The sequence below is a fragment of the Crocuta crocuta genome, unplaced genomic scaffold, assembly GCF_008692635.1.
Source record: "Crocuta crocuta isolate KB4526 unplaced genomic scaffold, BGI_CrCroc_1.0 scaffold140, whole genome shotgun sequence".
Lineage (NCBI taxonomy): Eukaryota > Metazoa > Chordata > Mammalia > Carnivora > Hyaenidae > Crocuta > Crocuta crocuta.
The window spans coordinates 8362564-8377411 of record NW_027527775.1 but is presented as its reverse complement, the minus strand read 5'-3'; the positions used below and the strand labels follow the sequence as shown (position 1 = coordinate 8377411).

Genomic DNA, 14848 nt, shown 5'->3' with positions numbered 1-14848 from the left:
TCAACCAGGGACTGCAAACGACTCTGCAAGGAATGCCCTTTATGGTCCTATTGATGATTCTGCACAGCGACAGCTCTTTTCCCAGACTGGCAGGCACGCAGGAAGCAATGGGCTCGCGACCCAATCAAATGTTTTCTGCTTTTAATTGGGTGGCAACAGAGCTTTATCCAAAGGACTTGATCCCCGAGATGAAAACATATACATTTTTTAGTTTGCAAATAGCATCGTTGTCTTTTCCATTTGCTAAAACATGACATGCTTGGTTTTTTCTAATTTTTCTTATATTCCTGACCGCCAGAGGGGCCGTTGCTAACCACGACTTTTACACAAAATGACTGTTAAAAATTTGGTCTACTTCATGTTTTTAAAAGCCAAACAGAGGCATCATGATATCGTATCTCTCCAGCATCTCTGAAAATTTTGGACGTTGCTTCCATGCCATAATGCTGCCTGCTCTGTCCATTCAGAACAGACCCTCTGGAAAAGTACTTCCTGGGAACACCCAGCTTCAAAAGAAGAGTGAGTCACATTGAAAGTACGTCGTCATGTCCATTCCTGCCTTACACCCCATCTGTGTAGAAAAGTCATAACATTCCGATTTCTGGAAGATTAAGGCACCTGGTTTTTCTCTTAAAGAGGGAAGCCAGTAGGTCAGCTCACTTCCTTCACTAGTTTTAAATAGGCTTTTCTCTAATAATCTCCTTTCCTGTTAGACCATGGCCATATTTCTCCTTTCCTTCTCGCTTACCCTCCTCCTCACCGGCTGAAGATTAGTAAAATGGTGCTCAAAATACCAAGTTAATTTACAAACACTTCTCTGGAAAACCTAGATTTGATTTTCAGTGACCTGGGTCAAGGGTTTTCTTAAGCATTTAATTCTCAGTGTTAAACACAGTCTATTAATGATTCCATTAACAGTGATGAATCCCATGATGTCTCTTCCCCCTTAGGGCGAATTCATTCAGCAGAAGGTGGGCTTTCCACAGAGATCCATTTAAGGGAAAAGGGCATTAACATTGAAATGGATTTTTAAATATAAAATAACACTTATTTACTAACAGCAAGTTAATTCTATACAGGAATGCTTTGCGCATGGTTGAAAAGCCATTGCCAGCAAAAGTGCTGGGATGACTGGAGGCAAATTCCAGAACATAGCTATATGCTTGTAGAAGCAGACACGGTGTTTAGGACCCACACTGAATTCTAGAACAATAATCTTAGCATTTATTTAACAAATTTCCTCGGTGAATTCTTAGCACAACCCTAAAAGGTAGGTATGATCATGTCCATTTTACGATAAGTGACCCACCCAGATTGCACAGTTAGTTGGTGACAAATATGCTCCAAAGGCCTTATTTCCCAGCCAAATGCCCAGGACTCCGGTTCCCACACACCATACTTGTCACTCTGAACACAATGTCTCATTTCCCTTCCCATCACCAAACTGCATTGTTTCCTTGTACCTCTGAAGAGGCTTCTGGAAACATGACCCCGACCCCCCATTCAATTGCTTGCAAACGTTTATGTCTGTTTGCACTTGTTTATTTTTCTGGGGAAAAAAAGACTAAGTTTAACAGAAAACAAAAAAGTAAAAGTTAAGAACTACCCATTTATTTATTTATTTATTTATTATTTTTAGGTAATCTCTACCTCCAACATGGGGCTCGAACTTACGAACCCAACATCAAGAGTCACCATGCTCTACTGACTGAGCCAGCCAGGCGCCCCCAAGAACCACCCTTTTAAAACCTTGTAATTATTTTATTATTTTTTATTTTTTAGGTTTATTTATTTCGTTGAGAGGAAAAGAAAGAATGCAAGCAAGGGAGGGGAAGAGAGAGAGAGGGAAGAAGAGAATCCCAAGCAGGCTTTGCACTGTCAGTGCAGAGCCCAGTGTGGTGCTCAGTTTCACAAACCACGAGATCATGACCTGAGCAGAAATCAAGAGTTGGATGCTTAGCTGACCTTAACTGACCGAGCCACCCAGGTGTCCCAAACCCTAGAATTATCTTAAACCTCTGGTTGTGCAGTTAGTACCTACTACCTGTCCCTCCCACAACGGTAGTACATGCACGCACACATGCACACACACGCATAGGTACACATGTGCACTACATGCCTACAGAGTCTTCCTGTCCCTAATTGCCATCGATGGTAAATATTCCTCTGACCACGAGGCATTTTCAAGACCAAACTTGGCACAGCTCATATAACAACTAAACATCTATCCAGGGGAGACCATTTTTCCTGGAACAGATTGCCTTTAGACATGAAAATTCAGAGCAGTTGTTTGGCTGGAAATTGCATTACTACCTCAGTCTGTTCAGAGGACAATAGTAATCGCTACACAAATCCTTGGCTATAAATTCATTCCCGACTCAACGAGCACTAATTAAGAGACCTCTGCTTTCACAGTCTGTGAGACTTTTGCCATCAAAGGTATTTCATCAGCCAGACGTGTGTCCCAGAGAGAAAATAGCTGCCCACCTGAGAAGCTGGAGCAGCCGGGAAGGATGAGATTAAATTATCAGAACGCAGGCCAGTGAAACAGAGTTATTGCAGGCGATAGCTGGATATCTGAGGGGGGACAAATAATGAACCTCAGACTCCAGAATCCTGCAACTTAAAAATATGATTTGTAAACTGAAAATTTTAGCTGAATTCACTGTTATCTAAATCGGTGGCCTCAAAAATCAAGAACATCTCAAAGAATAGAAAGAAGAAAATTATGGGGGCAAGATAAGAAACTCAGATCATAGATTCAGGAAACAGCATGTGGAAAATTCATGTCCGCACAGGCAAGGCATTTGTTAGCAAGGTATTGCAGTTATGTTAAGAGTGACATCAATACTGGCATTCTTACGAAAGGAACGGTAAAATGTCAAGGACTTGCTGTAAAATTATCAAACCAAACAAACAAAAAAACCCAAGCAGAATGAGGAAGATTCAAATACAGGAAGTAAGAATGAGAATACGTTGATAATTGTTGAAACTGGATAAAGGTGCAAGGGGATTCTTTTCTTTTTTATGTTTATTTATTATGGAGAGAGAGAGACAGAGACAGAGTGTGAGTGGGGGAGGGGCAGGGAGAGAGGGAGACAGAATGTGAAGCAGGATCCAGGCTCGCAGCCGTTGGCACAGAGCCAGATAGGGAGCCTTCTTAACTCATGAACCATGGGATCATGACCTGAGCTGAAGTTGGACGCTTAACCGACTGAGCCACCCAGGCGCCCCGCAAGGGAATTCTTTATAGTGTTTTAAAAGAAGTCCAGTTAAAACAAAGTGACAGAGAATGATGGAAAATTGAGAGTGACAGCAGTACGGTAGACCAGATGCTCTGGAGCTCCTGCTCCCGCTGAAGTGGAAGTAGTCCCTTGATAACTTACAACAAACAAAAGTTATAATGAGAATGTATGTAGGACATACCAGAAAGTAAAGGAAATGTTCTAGAACCAGAAAGAAAAGAAAAAGAAGAGCAGGAACCTAAGTCTTGAGTTGGGAACATAAGCAATATGCCACTGGTAAAGAGGAAGATTAATAACATGGCAATCCAGTGGGGTAATCTTTTGAACAGATAGTGCTAGAATAATGGGACTTTCATATATAAAATTGTAAACAGATACATAAGCCTGACCCTTCCCTCACACCATATACAAATGGAACTTAAAAATGAATCATTGGTTGCTTGGGTGGCCCAGTCACTAAGTCAGCTCAGGTCATGATCTAGTGGTTCACGAGTTCAAGCCCTACGTCAGGCTCTGCATTGACAAAGTGGAGCCTGCTTAGGATTCTCTCTCTCTTTCTTTCTCTCTCTCTCTCTCTCACTGCCCCTCCTCCACTCATGCTCTCTTTCTCTCCCTCTCTCTCTCAAAATTAGTAAATAAACTTAAAAAAATAAAATGAATCATAGACCTTATGGAAATTTTTAAAGGGATCAAGATTGGACTTGATTAAAAAAAAAAAAAAAAGATTGGGCTTGATATTCTCTTTTACAGGTCGCAGGCCCTTTTTATCACCTCCCAGCATGAATTCCTGATGTAGAACCTAAACGGAAGTTAACACAATGACTTAGGCCTTTTTATGCCTAATTATCACCACTAACCACCAACTGTCCCTCATGATAAAAAACATTTTTATATCATTCCTATCGCTGAACTCCTACATCTGTAGTCATTACTGCTATTTGCTAAATAAGCACAGATCTACCTCCTTCCAGGCACATGATAGAAAATGCACTTTCTGTCTCCCTTGTAGCTCATTGGTTGCCACATGAATAGTTCCGGCCAATGTGTTGTGTGCAAAAGAGACGTGCGTCACTTCCAGGTTAACGTTAATTACAGTGCAACCAGCAACCTTCAGGGTAGGAACCGCTCCATCAACCTGGGTGCTTGTGAGAGTGCGGTGGGCGGAGGCCCAGACAGCCTGCGATGGACACAAAGCGAGAAGAAGGAACAGACCTTTGCTGTTCTGAGCTGCTAATACCTTGGGGTTGCTTGTTACCGCACTGTAACCTGGCCCACTTCAATTAACGCCACCCCTGAGTAGAGGAGATGTCATTTTAATCACTTCAGAATTTTGTTTATTCCTTTATTCCTTTATCTTCCGAGCCCCTCCTCTGTGCTAGTAGATGGACTAGCTCCAGGGAAACAGAAGGGCAGAGAGCACACGTGGTCCTTTGCCCAAGTCTGTGGCTACAGATTATAAAAATGTGGGGGAAATAAAAACTTTATTCAGTTACCTCACTTAGCCTGTCAGCTAGCCTCTCTGAGGTCCCTTCCCTCATCTGTAAAATACACACAATACCTACCCTGCAAGGTTTTTATAGAGATTAGCAGCAATGCCTGGCTTGTGAAGAGGAAGCTAAACAACAGCTATAAATATTTTATTCCACATTTCATAAGAAATTATTTTTGGCAAAGAATGAAAAGGTAACAGAAAATAAGAATTTAAATACTCTGAGCACCACTTGCCATTTTCACATGATTCTTTCTTCTAGGACATCTTGGTGTTTGTGTTTTTTTGTTTTTTTGTTTTTTTTTAATTTAATGATTGGTACCAACTGGCTTTCCATCCTGAACTGGAATTGGTTCCAGGATCTGTAGTAAGTAGCCTGGGTTTCCATGGAGACCAGCAGCTTCAGAGGGCCCTGTGTTTCCTTGGGCCTAGCCTGCTAAGGACAAGTACCACCTTCCCACACCAACTCTCAGGAATATGTGTGTGAAAGTGAGCCTCTGGTGTATTGGGATCTTTTCTGCAGTCAGGTCACTTCAAAGGTGGGAGAGGCAGGGTGAGAAGAGACGTCCACAGAGAATAGTTTGGACGGAGGGACTTGAGATAGTGGAAGGTGTGCCTGTGGCCTACATGATCATGCAGAGTGTGTCTGCATGAGTGGGTGTCCATGACTCAGGCCAGGTCTGAGTGGCTGAGGATGCACATGGTGTCAAAGCTGTCCCCAGCTTCCTCGGTGTCAAACAGAAATTGAGAAGAGAAGAGGCACATGGAGGAAGTTTTCTTGAGATAACCATCATCGCCATCTCGAAACAGTCCCTCAGCCCTCCCGGCAAGGGTGATGACATTTGGGCCGTCTAGAAAACATGCAAAATAGCCAGGCATTTGCTTCATCTTTAGGAGGTGAGCAGCAATGGAAAAACAAATTCGGTACTCACGCCCTGGGGGCCTAATCAAAGCCAGTGAGCTGTTGACTGACAAGACTGAGGAATGAGCAGGTCTTAGGGTGTGAGGACAATGCTTTCAGTTCGGGGACACGTTGCATTTGGGAAGCCGATGGTGGTGGTGAGTATGCGGTCAGTCGTGTGAATGTAAGCCAAGGTGAAAATGTTGGGGCTGGAGATACATATTTGGGGGTCATCCTTATATGAATAGTATTTGACACTGTGAGAATGATTAAAAATAATACAGATTCTAGGGGCGCCTGGGTGGCTCAGTCGGGTAAGTGACTGACTTCAGCTCAGGTCATGATCTCACAGTTCGTGAGTTCGAGCCCCGTGTCCGGCTTTGTGCTGACAGCTCAGAGCTTGAGCCTGCTTTGGATTCTGTGTCTCCCTCTCTCTCTGCCCTTCCCCTGCTCATGCTTGTTTCTGTCTCTTTCGAAAATCAACATTTAAAAAATTTTTTTAAAAAAGACTGTCAAAGTCATGAAAAAAATAATCCAGATTCTAGACAATGAAGGCAAAAGAGATAACAGGATGGTGTGAAAACCATTAAGATTGCTAAGAACATCAGGCCTTCTCCACGATGCCTCTAGAAAAGAACTGAGGGAAATAAAGAGGAACATTGGGTTGGTCCCTGTCTTCTGTTTCAGCCAATAAAGCCTCAAAGTGCCAGTTCTTCCTATGCGGCATAACATAAAAATTAAAAGCACGGGGTTCTGGATCAGGTAGACCGAGATTTGAATCATTTCCAAAATGTATTACATGTGTGACCTTGAATGAGTAATTTAATCCCTGAGTTTTGGTTTCTTCAGCTATAAAATATGATAATATCTACAATAAATAGTTGTTCATTAACTTGAGAGTTACATTAGATAATACAGGACACTCCTTTGTAAATACTGTATGCAAAAGATGGTACGTAAAAACAGTATGATTATGATTATAAAAGAAGGACCGCTAAGTGTCCAACAAAAATCAGCACATCCTCCTCCATGGTATGGAGTCACTGCTAGAAAGGGGTTGTCCGGCCAGAGACTGCATTTCCCAGGCGCCTTTGCAGTTAGGTGGCCATGTGACTGAGTTCTGGCTGGTAGAATGTGGGCAGAACAGACATGCGCAACTCCCGGGCCCAGCCCATAAAACCTTGCCATGTGGTGCTCCTCCATTTTTTTTTCTTTCCAATGGATAGAGTGTCAGTCAGTCTTGAAAGCCACATGTTGAAGAGAGTAGAGCCAGTGAAGCCTGGGTCCCAGGATTATAATGTGGAGGAGGGTTATCTTGCTGAACTTTTCAACCACCCACTTGCTATATGAGCAAGAAATATATTTTGAATGTGTTAGAACCATTACATACTTGGGGGTCTATTTGTTACAACAGGTACGGATAGCAAATAACCAACAAGGTAGCAGTTAGCCTATTCTAAAAAAAATTTTTTTAATGCTTTATTTATTTTTGAGAGAGAGATAGAGACAGCATGAACAAGGGAGGGTCAGAGAGAGAGGGAGACACAGAATCCAAAGACAGGCTCCAGGCTCTGAGCTGGCTGTCAGCGCGGAACCCGACATGGGGCTCGAACCCACGAACTGTGAGATCATGACCTGAGCTGAAGTCAGATGTTCAACCGACTGAGCCACCCAGGCGCCCCCAGTTAGTCTATTATAATGGGTTTTATTTTTCAGTGACATGGCTTCTGAGCATGAAAAATGTATCTAAGAGATACTAATAAATAATAGTATCATTCTAGTGCCTTCCGGCCCTACTTCTGTTCTTGTTAGGGCACTAAATACCCAGAGGTGTATACTCTAATCTTTTTGGAAGGGAGATAAGAAGTTGATAGTGTTAGGGTTAGCTATCACAGGCTTTTAATACCACCCCGTAAGAAACAGAATATGTTCTGGAAGACGGCAGGACACAGGAGGTTGAAGTTTGCAGAAATGTGGTCAGTAAGGAATTTCTTGTAGCAATGTGCGGGTGGGATTCTTAAAAACACAGGTGTCAAGAGGCGCCTGACTGACTCAGTTGGTGGAGCATGTGACCCTTGATCTTGGGGTAGTGGGCTCAAACCCCACTTTGGGTGTAGAGATTACTTAAAAATAAAATCTTTAAAGACAAAAAAAACCCCCCACAGATGTCAAATATTCATTTTTATGTTGCCTACATTGCTGAAATGTAAACCTCCTTCTCCCAAAACTTAAACAAATTTAACCATTAAGAGACCTTAAATACAGAGAACTGAGGGTGGCTGGAGGGGAGATGTGTGGAGAAGATGGGCCAAATGGGTGATGGGCATTGAGGAGGGCACTTGTGGGGATGAGCACTGAGTGTTATGTGTAAGTGATGAATCACTGGGCTCTACTCCTTAAAGTGATATTACATGGTATGTTAACTAAATTTAAATAAAGAAACTAAAAAATAAAGTAAAATAAATTTTAAAGCAAAAAAAAAAACCACCAAAAACAAGTTTGATATGTACACACACACACACACACACACACACACAGACACACTACATCTCTATACTATACATCTCTACAAGCACAGTTTTTTTGTAAAGATATGGCTGAAAAGCTTTGGGAAAGCCAAAGCCTGGTAACTTAACTATCTCAGAGAGGCACTTACTGAAGTAGGAATCTAACTAAAAAGACTAATTAACTACATTGTGCTTAGAAGGAAGGGTAATGGTAATCATGAAACCTTAGTGGGGCAAGAAGGTAGAGGGGAGAGAGTTGGAAGGAAGGGAAGGGGAGGGGAGGGGAGGGAAGGAGGGTCGGACTTTGCCAGTGTTTATCAGTATCCGGGAAGAAATCCACTGGGTCTGTCCAAAAGATCATTCTATTCAGAAGAGGGCTCTACTCCATTGGAAGAGATGGAGATTTTATTAGAGCAGTCCATGCCAAAAACAACTCTTAAAGCATTTCTTTTCTCAGTCGTAGCGAGAGATGGTAAGCCACAGATGTGCCCGTCAAATTACGGTATGTCCATACAATGAAAAAAATCAAATATCTTGGAAAGATATCCAAGGTATGATGTGAAGTGAAAAAGCAAAGCTTGTGATGGTGTGTCCAGAGTACTACCAGAAGTTCATATAAAATATGACTGAAAGAAATACACAAACACATGTGTCTCTACACATATAGAATATCTCTCGAAGGAAGCACAGATATCGGTAGGGACCGAACTGGGAACACACGCGGGAACGTGATTCTGTTTTCCCTGCATCATCTTTTTTTATCTGAAACTTTTAACATGTGCATGCTTATTTTTATTATCCAAGAATAAGAATAAGTAGTAAGAAGACAGAACAGCAGATCATCTGAAAAGCTGTTTTGTTTTGTTTTGTTTTGTTTTACTCTAGCAAGTCTGCTGCACACACAAGAACAATGCAGGGGTAGATATAATTGGACATACATTCCAAATTCACTCTTTTCCTTCCAATTCTAGCTGTATCAAGGCCTTTTCTAAAGTTATAATTGGCTTCTCACATGCACAAGTCTACAGAGAGAAAATGGCGTGCCCAGTGAGTAAGCTATCCTCTGGTCCCCTCGTGGTTATATTTCTTATCCTAAATCGATCGTCTCCCCTTGGGGAGTGCGATTATAATCGTGTTCCTGTATGTCTAATCAGAATGCTGCATCTGAAACTCCCACAAGAAGACCGAATCTGGTAGAGGGATTTCCCAGAGATTGGCAGCTGGTCAGTGGGGAACTCTCCATTCGCTAAGGGGGTAGCTAATGTCCAGAGCAGAGGACCAGCAGTTTGCCCAAGTGGCCTCCATGCCTATGTCGGCCACACTCCCGGCCTCCACTCCTCAAGTCCCTTCCTTCTGCCATTCATCCAGCCCTTTATCCCACAGAACCCAGGCCATTTCTGAGAGGAAAGGGAAGAATGCGAATTTTCCTCAGCAGGCAATGGTTCTGTACCTCACTCGAGGGCTAAAATATTAGCAGAGGGTGTGTTATGAACCAAAATAGACAAAATAACAACAAAAGGAAGCCTGGGCTATCTGGAGACTGTGTCATTAAAAATGATTTCATCCCCCCTGGGCTCCGGAGATGTGATTTACGGGAGGCAGTCAGCCTACCCAGGTGGTGAGAACTCATTTTTAATAAATGATAGTGAGTAGGTTTATCCCGACCTGTGACTGTGAGTCACCGTGTTTGAAGCTGTTTGACAAACACCATCAGAAACAGATGACCTTGTCCAGGGGACTTTTCTTTTCAGGGAAACCAAGTGCGTTTCCTGAGAGTGCTGTTGAAGGTCTCAGATCAGATCAGCGAGAGAGGCGTGGGCCTCTGTGGACCAGACCACATCGTCACCAGGGTCCCTTTCTCCTCCAGTCGCCTGTGGTTCAGCGTGCTTGGAAACCTGGTAGGAGGAATAGCATGTACTTCTGAGTAAAACCCAACTGTGGTGGGAGAGGGAGCGACCTTACCTTTTGGGGAAGAAAGCGATAGGCTTGTGATCCCTGCTGTCACTGATTTTAGTGCAGATTAATAACAGGCCAAGGGGGCGCCTGGGTGGTTCAGTTGTTTGAGCATCAGACTTCAGCTCAGGTCATGATCTCGCTGTCTGTGAGTTCAAGCCCCGCGTCAGGCTCTGTGCTGACAGCTCTGAGCCTGGAGCCTGCTTTGGATTCTGTGTGTGTGTGTGTCTCTCTCTGCCCCTCCCCTGCTCACACTGTGTCTCTCTCAAAAATAAACGTTTACAGAAATTTTAAATTGGGCTGAAAGCTCGGCAACCATTTGTTACTTGAAATCCCCTGTTACTATGACTGAGCACCTTTCCCAAGTGTGAAATGAGGAGACTGTTCACAGGCACACAGGTACCTGTGATGTGTGGGGCTATAAGCCGGGGACAGGAAGGAGGGGTTCTCTGTGAATCCCAACAGAGATAGGAGTGGCGGGGACATTGCAATCTCAGAGGACCAATGTCACCCCTTTGACGGACACTTGCCTTCCACAGTCTAGGAGCGGCACAAAAGCAGCTTGGGGACAGCTCCCCAGAGCAATAACGGCTTGCTACAACCCCTTTCTCTTCTCTTCTCCCCATTTCTTCTACTTTTTTGCTTCTTGTTTGAAGGTATCATTCTATCATCGAATAGCAATTTTTTTAGAGAGAGAGAGAGAGCGCAAACAAGGAGAGGGCAGAGGGAAAGAGAGAGAATCTCAAGGAGGCTCTGTGCTGAGCCTCCAATTTGAGGCTCCATCCCATGACCTTGGGATCGTGACCTGAGCCAGAATCAAGAGGCGGATGCTCAAACACCTGAGCCACTCAGGCGCCCCAGTAAATTTTTTTTAAGGCAAGAAGAAACAGGTGTTTGGGATCAGAGGTCAAAAGGAGTGGCGCTTTCTCGCTCAGCTAGGAGAGGAAGGGATGAGAGAATGGTAAAGATTAGAATCTGATTGAGAAGCCAGAGTCTCCATCCCAAAGAAAAAGGTAAAGTATACGGGAGATGGGTTAGCCCAGAGCAGAGCAACCTAAAAGTCTTTTAATTTCCAGTCTTCGTTTTGTTTTCATTTTGGCCCACACTCGATGCAGTAAACATTTGTGTGGACGCATGCATGCGTATTTGCTTATATAAACAAGAAAAGTCCCTGGGAAAATACGCAAGAAACAGAACTTCGTTTGCTTCCAGAGGGAACTTCTCATACGTTGAATGAGGTGGGCATATTGCCTATTCAAGCTATACATCAATAAAATATATAGAAAACAGAATGTTTCTTAACTAATGGTTGTAAGAAAACAGTGATTCCTGGGGCACCTGGGTGGCTTAGTCAGTAAAGCGCCTGACTTTGGCTCTGGTCATGGTCTCACAGGTTTGTGAGGTCGAACCCCACATTGGGCTCTGTGCTGACAGCTCAGAACCTGGAGCCAGCTCCGGATTCTGTGTCTCCCTCTCTCTCTGCCCCTCCCCCACTCACACTCTGTCTCTGTCTCTCTCTCAAAAATAAATAATTAAAAAAACATTTTAAAAAACCCCAGTGATTCCCATCTGAAGAGTAATGAGTATAATGTTATAGGAAATTGAACCTATCAGCAAATGAAACACTTCTAAATGAGAGTCACAGTAGAACATTTCACAATCAGTTACACACACACACACACACACACACACACACACACACACCACTTTCAATACATGGCAGGGTAAAGAGGTTGTACTTTGATACCCGAGAATATATAAATCTTTAATATTTCTGTTTTAATAATTGTAAAAGTAACACATCCCAGATATAAAAGATACTGAAAAAATATTTTTTTAAAATAAAATGACACTTACTCCCACAATGAGAATTAACTACCTCAAGTACTTGCCCTGCCTAGAGGAAATATAGTCGAGATACAAGACTACTTTTTGGTCCTGACAAAACCTCAATGTCGAATTGGCCCAGAGGGAGAAATCCCTTTAAAAAATCTGCCAACCCAAATCCATAGCTCGATGTTTTGAATATTTTCCATTTTAAGTCTTTGAACAAATAAGGCACTTTTTTTTCCCATCTCTGTCTTGGGGTCATCACATATCTGATTCCTGAAGTATGGAAGATTCTCTAGGATTCCTTCAGAAAATATCCTGGCTTTCCCCAATCTGGATGGACTAAGGTTGAGCTTTTCCAGACAAGAGGAGGGGGTCTACTATTAACCAGAGGCTTCTCTGTGCCAATGATAGAGACGTGCTAATCTAGGTCATCTCCATCTGTCTTCCACCCCTTTAGTATCCATCCAACAGTCCCTCCAAAGAAATAAAATTCAGTTTGTTTACTTCCTTATGTTCCTTAAGTTAAACTCCCCTTAGAGGGCTAAAGTGAAATAAATCCAGAGATGCCGCAAGCAGAAGCAAAGGAAGGCATGTTGTTTAATACAGTTTAGAGGTCTAAGTCCCTCAATAGGTCACACGAGCGATTCACAGACCACGTGCACTTTAGACTCACTTTCCTGTCCATTGCATGTGACAGAGCATTGCGATTAAAAGCGGTTGGAGCTGACCAGACCAGGATCCGCTGACTGGGACTGCCAATGACTTAATTGGGACTTTGGGCTGCATTTTTATCCACTTACGTCTCTAGTTCCTTATCTATGAGATATTACCTTCTTCATGGAGTTTTTCTGAGGGTTCAAAGAAAGAGTTATTAAAAATTAACCCAGGGCATGAGGCAGAGCACACACTGAGTCAACAGTATCTGCTACCATTGTTCACGGATCAAATCCATGGAAACGAGGGTGCCTGTTTCACAGGTGAGTCAGTTTCCTGTCCCTTTCTGCGGTTGCCAGTCTCTGACACTTGTTCCAGTCCATAGGAATAGAGGAAAAATCAATTTAATTCCTTGTATCTGGTTTACTTTATTAGGTTCAAACAGTGGAGTGTACTTGCGTTTGAAAATGTCTATGAATGTCAAATGTCTCTGCTAGCTTCCGTGTCATTTCCTCGCAATAACTGAGAGCCAGTTAATTTTTCATTTAGCTCATACATGTTTCCCCAAACTCTCATATTCTCATATTTTTCTATGTTCTAGAGCCCTTGAAGGAGCCATAGAAGGAACAGCTGATGTCTCGGGTTCCATCTAGTTTCATCCCCGCCACCCCCACACCCACCCTGTGTGAGTGAGCGAACAACACATCGTCAGAAAGGAATGGATTTTCTCATTTAGGATTCAACCCCGAGCACAGGTGAGCTGTCTTTAAGGAAACTCCAAACAATAAAAAGATGGCTTAAAATATTTTTTCTAAAATCCCAAAAAAGTCTGGGAAGCTTGGCAAGGAGCTTTCAGAATCCGGTTGGTCCCATGAAAAACGGAGAGTCTGCTGACATCGGCTTCCAGCTTCCCCGGACAAGAAGAGAGTATCCTGGCTGCTCAAAGACCCAACAAGAGACTTCGGAGGACTCTGGAGTGCCCAACCACTCTTTTCCAGATCATTGTGCGATGGTCACAAGGTCACAGAATTTGGAATTTTTTTACATAACAAACAAGGCACATTTCCTATATCCCACAGCAGTGAGAAATGTCAGCATATAAGGCACTTGTGTTCAAAACGAACACTTTCCCACCAAAATAAAGATAGACCCATGTAGATTGGCTTAATTCCAACTTGCCTGATACGTTCTGTAAATTCCTCCAGTATGTTCCTAAAAGGAGACTATGAGAACACGTCCTGTACTCCCACGGCTTTTCCCCTTTACCCCCATTCCTCTCTTACCATTCTCACCCCACCCCTACCAAATAACAATAACTAAAAAAAAAAATTAATAAATAAGATGCCTTGCATTTTGTGTGATAGGTCTTCCTAAAAGTAGGCTGCATCCTGTTTCTCTTATGAGTGGGGAAACCAGGACGAAAGAACACAGAGCGTTCATACAAGGCACTATTGTATCGTACTGAATAAAACAAGAGCTTTGGGACCAAAGGAAAGTTCTACCCTCAATATTTCAACATTGAGGAAATGAAGAAAGAAGAAGAGGAACACAAAACCCCACCCCCTGGACATCTAAGTCTAGTGAATAGTAGCTTTTTACTCTAAATTAAGAAGACTCTAGAAGCTAGGAGTCAGGGACCTGTAAGACACTTGCTAAAACGGCAGAGCAGGGGATGGAGAAGGGAGGGCTCGGGGGAGTGGGCACTGGCTGTCAGGAGAGGGTAATTTATATCTACAGGTAGGGCGACCGTACATCCCGGTTTGCCTGACGTCATCACAGGCTCCACCTGTAGCACTAGTTTAAGGAGAAGGGGCATCTCCTTTTACTCTCAAAACTGTCCTTGTTGGGATGCTAAGTGATATATTCACCCTGCCGCCGAGAAACATTATAAAGGCGTTAATGTCCCAAAAGGGATGATAAGGCTTATTTTGTTTTGGAAGAGACAAAAGCCGGGTGAGTTGATTGATATTCCACAGAGAATGTTGTACAGCGTAAGTATCAATAGAGAAGGGTTGATACTGCACAGAGGGGAGCCCGGGGCACTACTGTCCCTTGGGGACATCACAGCAAGTTGCCACCCTCTGTCCTTGGAACTCCCTGTGTAGTTTGTACTTGCCCACTTGTTGTCTTTTGTAACATTCTGTCTTACACTATAGCTGTGTGCCTGTCATACATATGGAGTAATTCTTCTACTCACAGGTAAATTTCTCAACGTAGAGGTGATACCTTAGTTTCCTCTTTATATCTTCACACAGTGATAGGAAGA

The 14848-nt window shown here is 43.1% G+C and overlaps 1 long non-coding RNA gene across 1 annotated transcript in view; it reads left to right on the top strand.

Moving 5' to 3' along the window:
• Positions 1-13879, top strand: part of LOC144239393 (uncharacterized) — a 67500-nt gene extending 53621 nt beyond the window's left edge. Inside the window, exons 3-4 of the long non-coding RNA XR_013337418.1 lie at positions 9894-10040; positions 13184-13879. This is a non-coding gene — a long non-coding RNA (uncharacterized LOC144239393). The remainder of the gene's footprint in view (positions 1-9893; positions 10041-13183) is intronic.
• Positions 13880-14848: the final 969 nt, after the last annotated feature.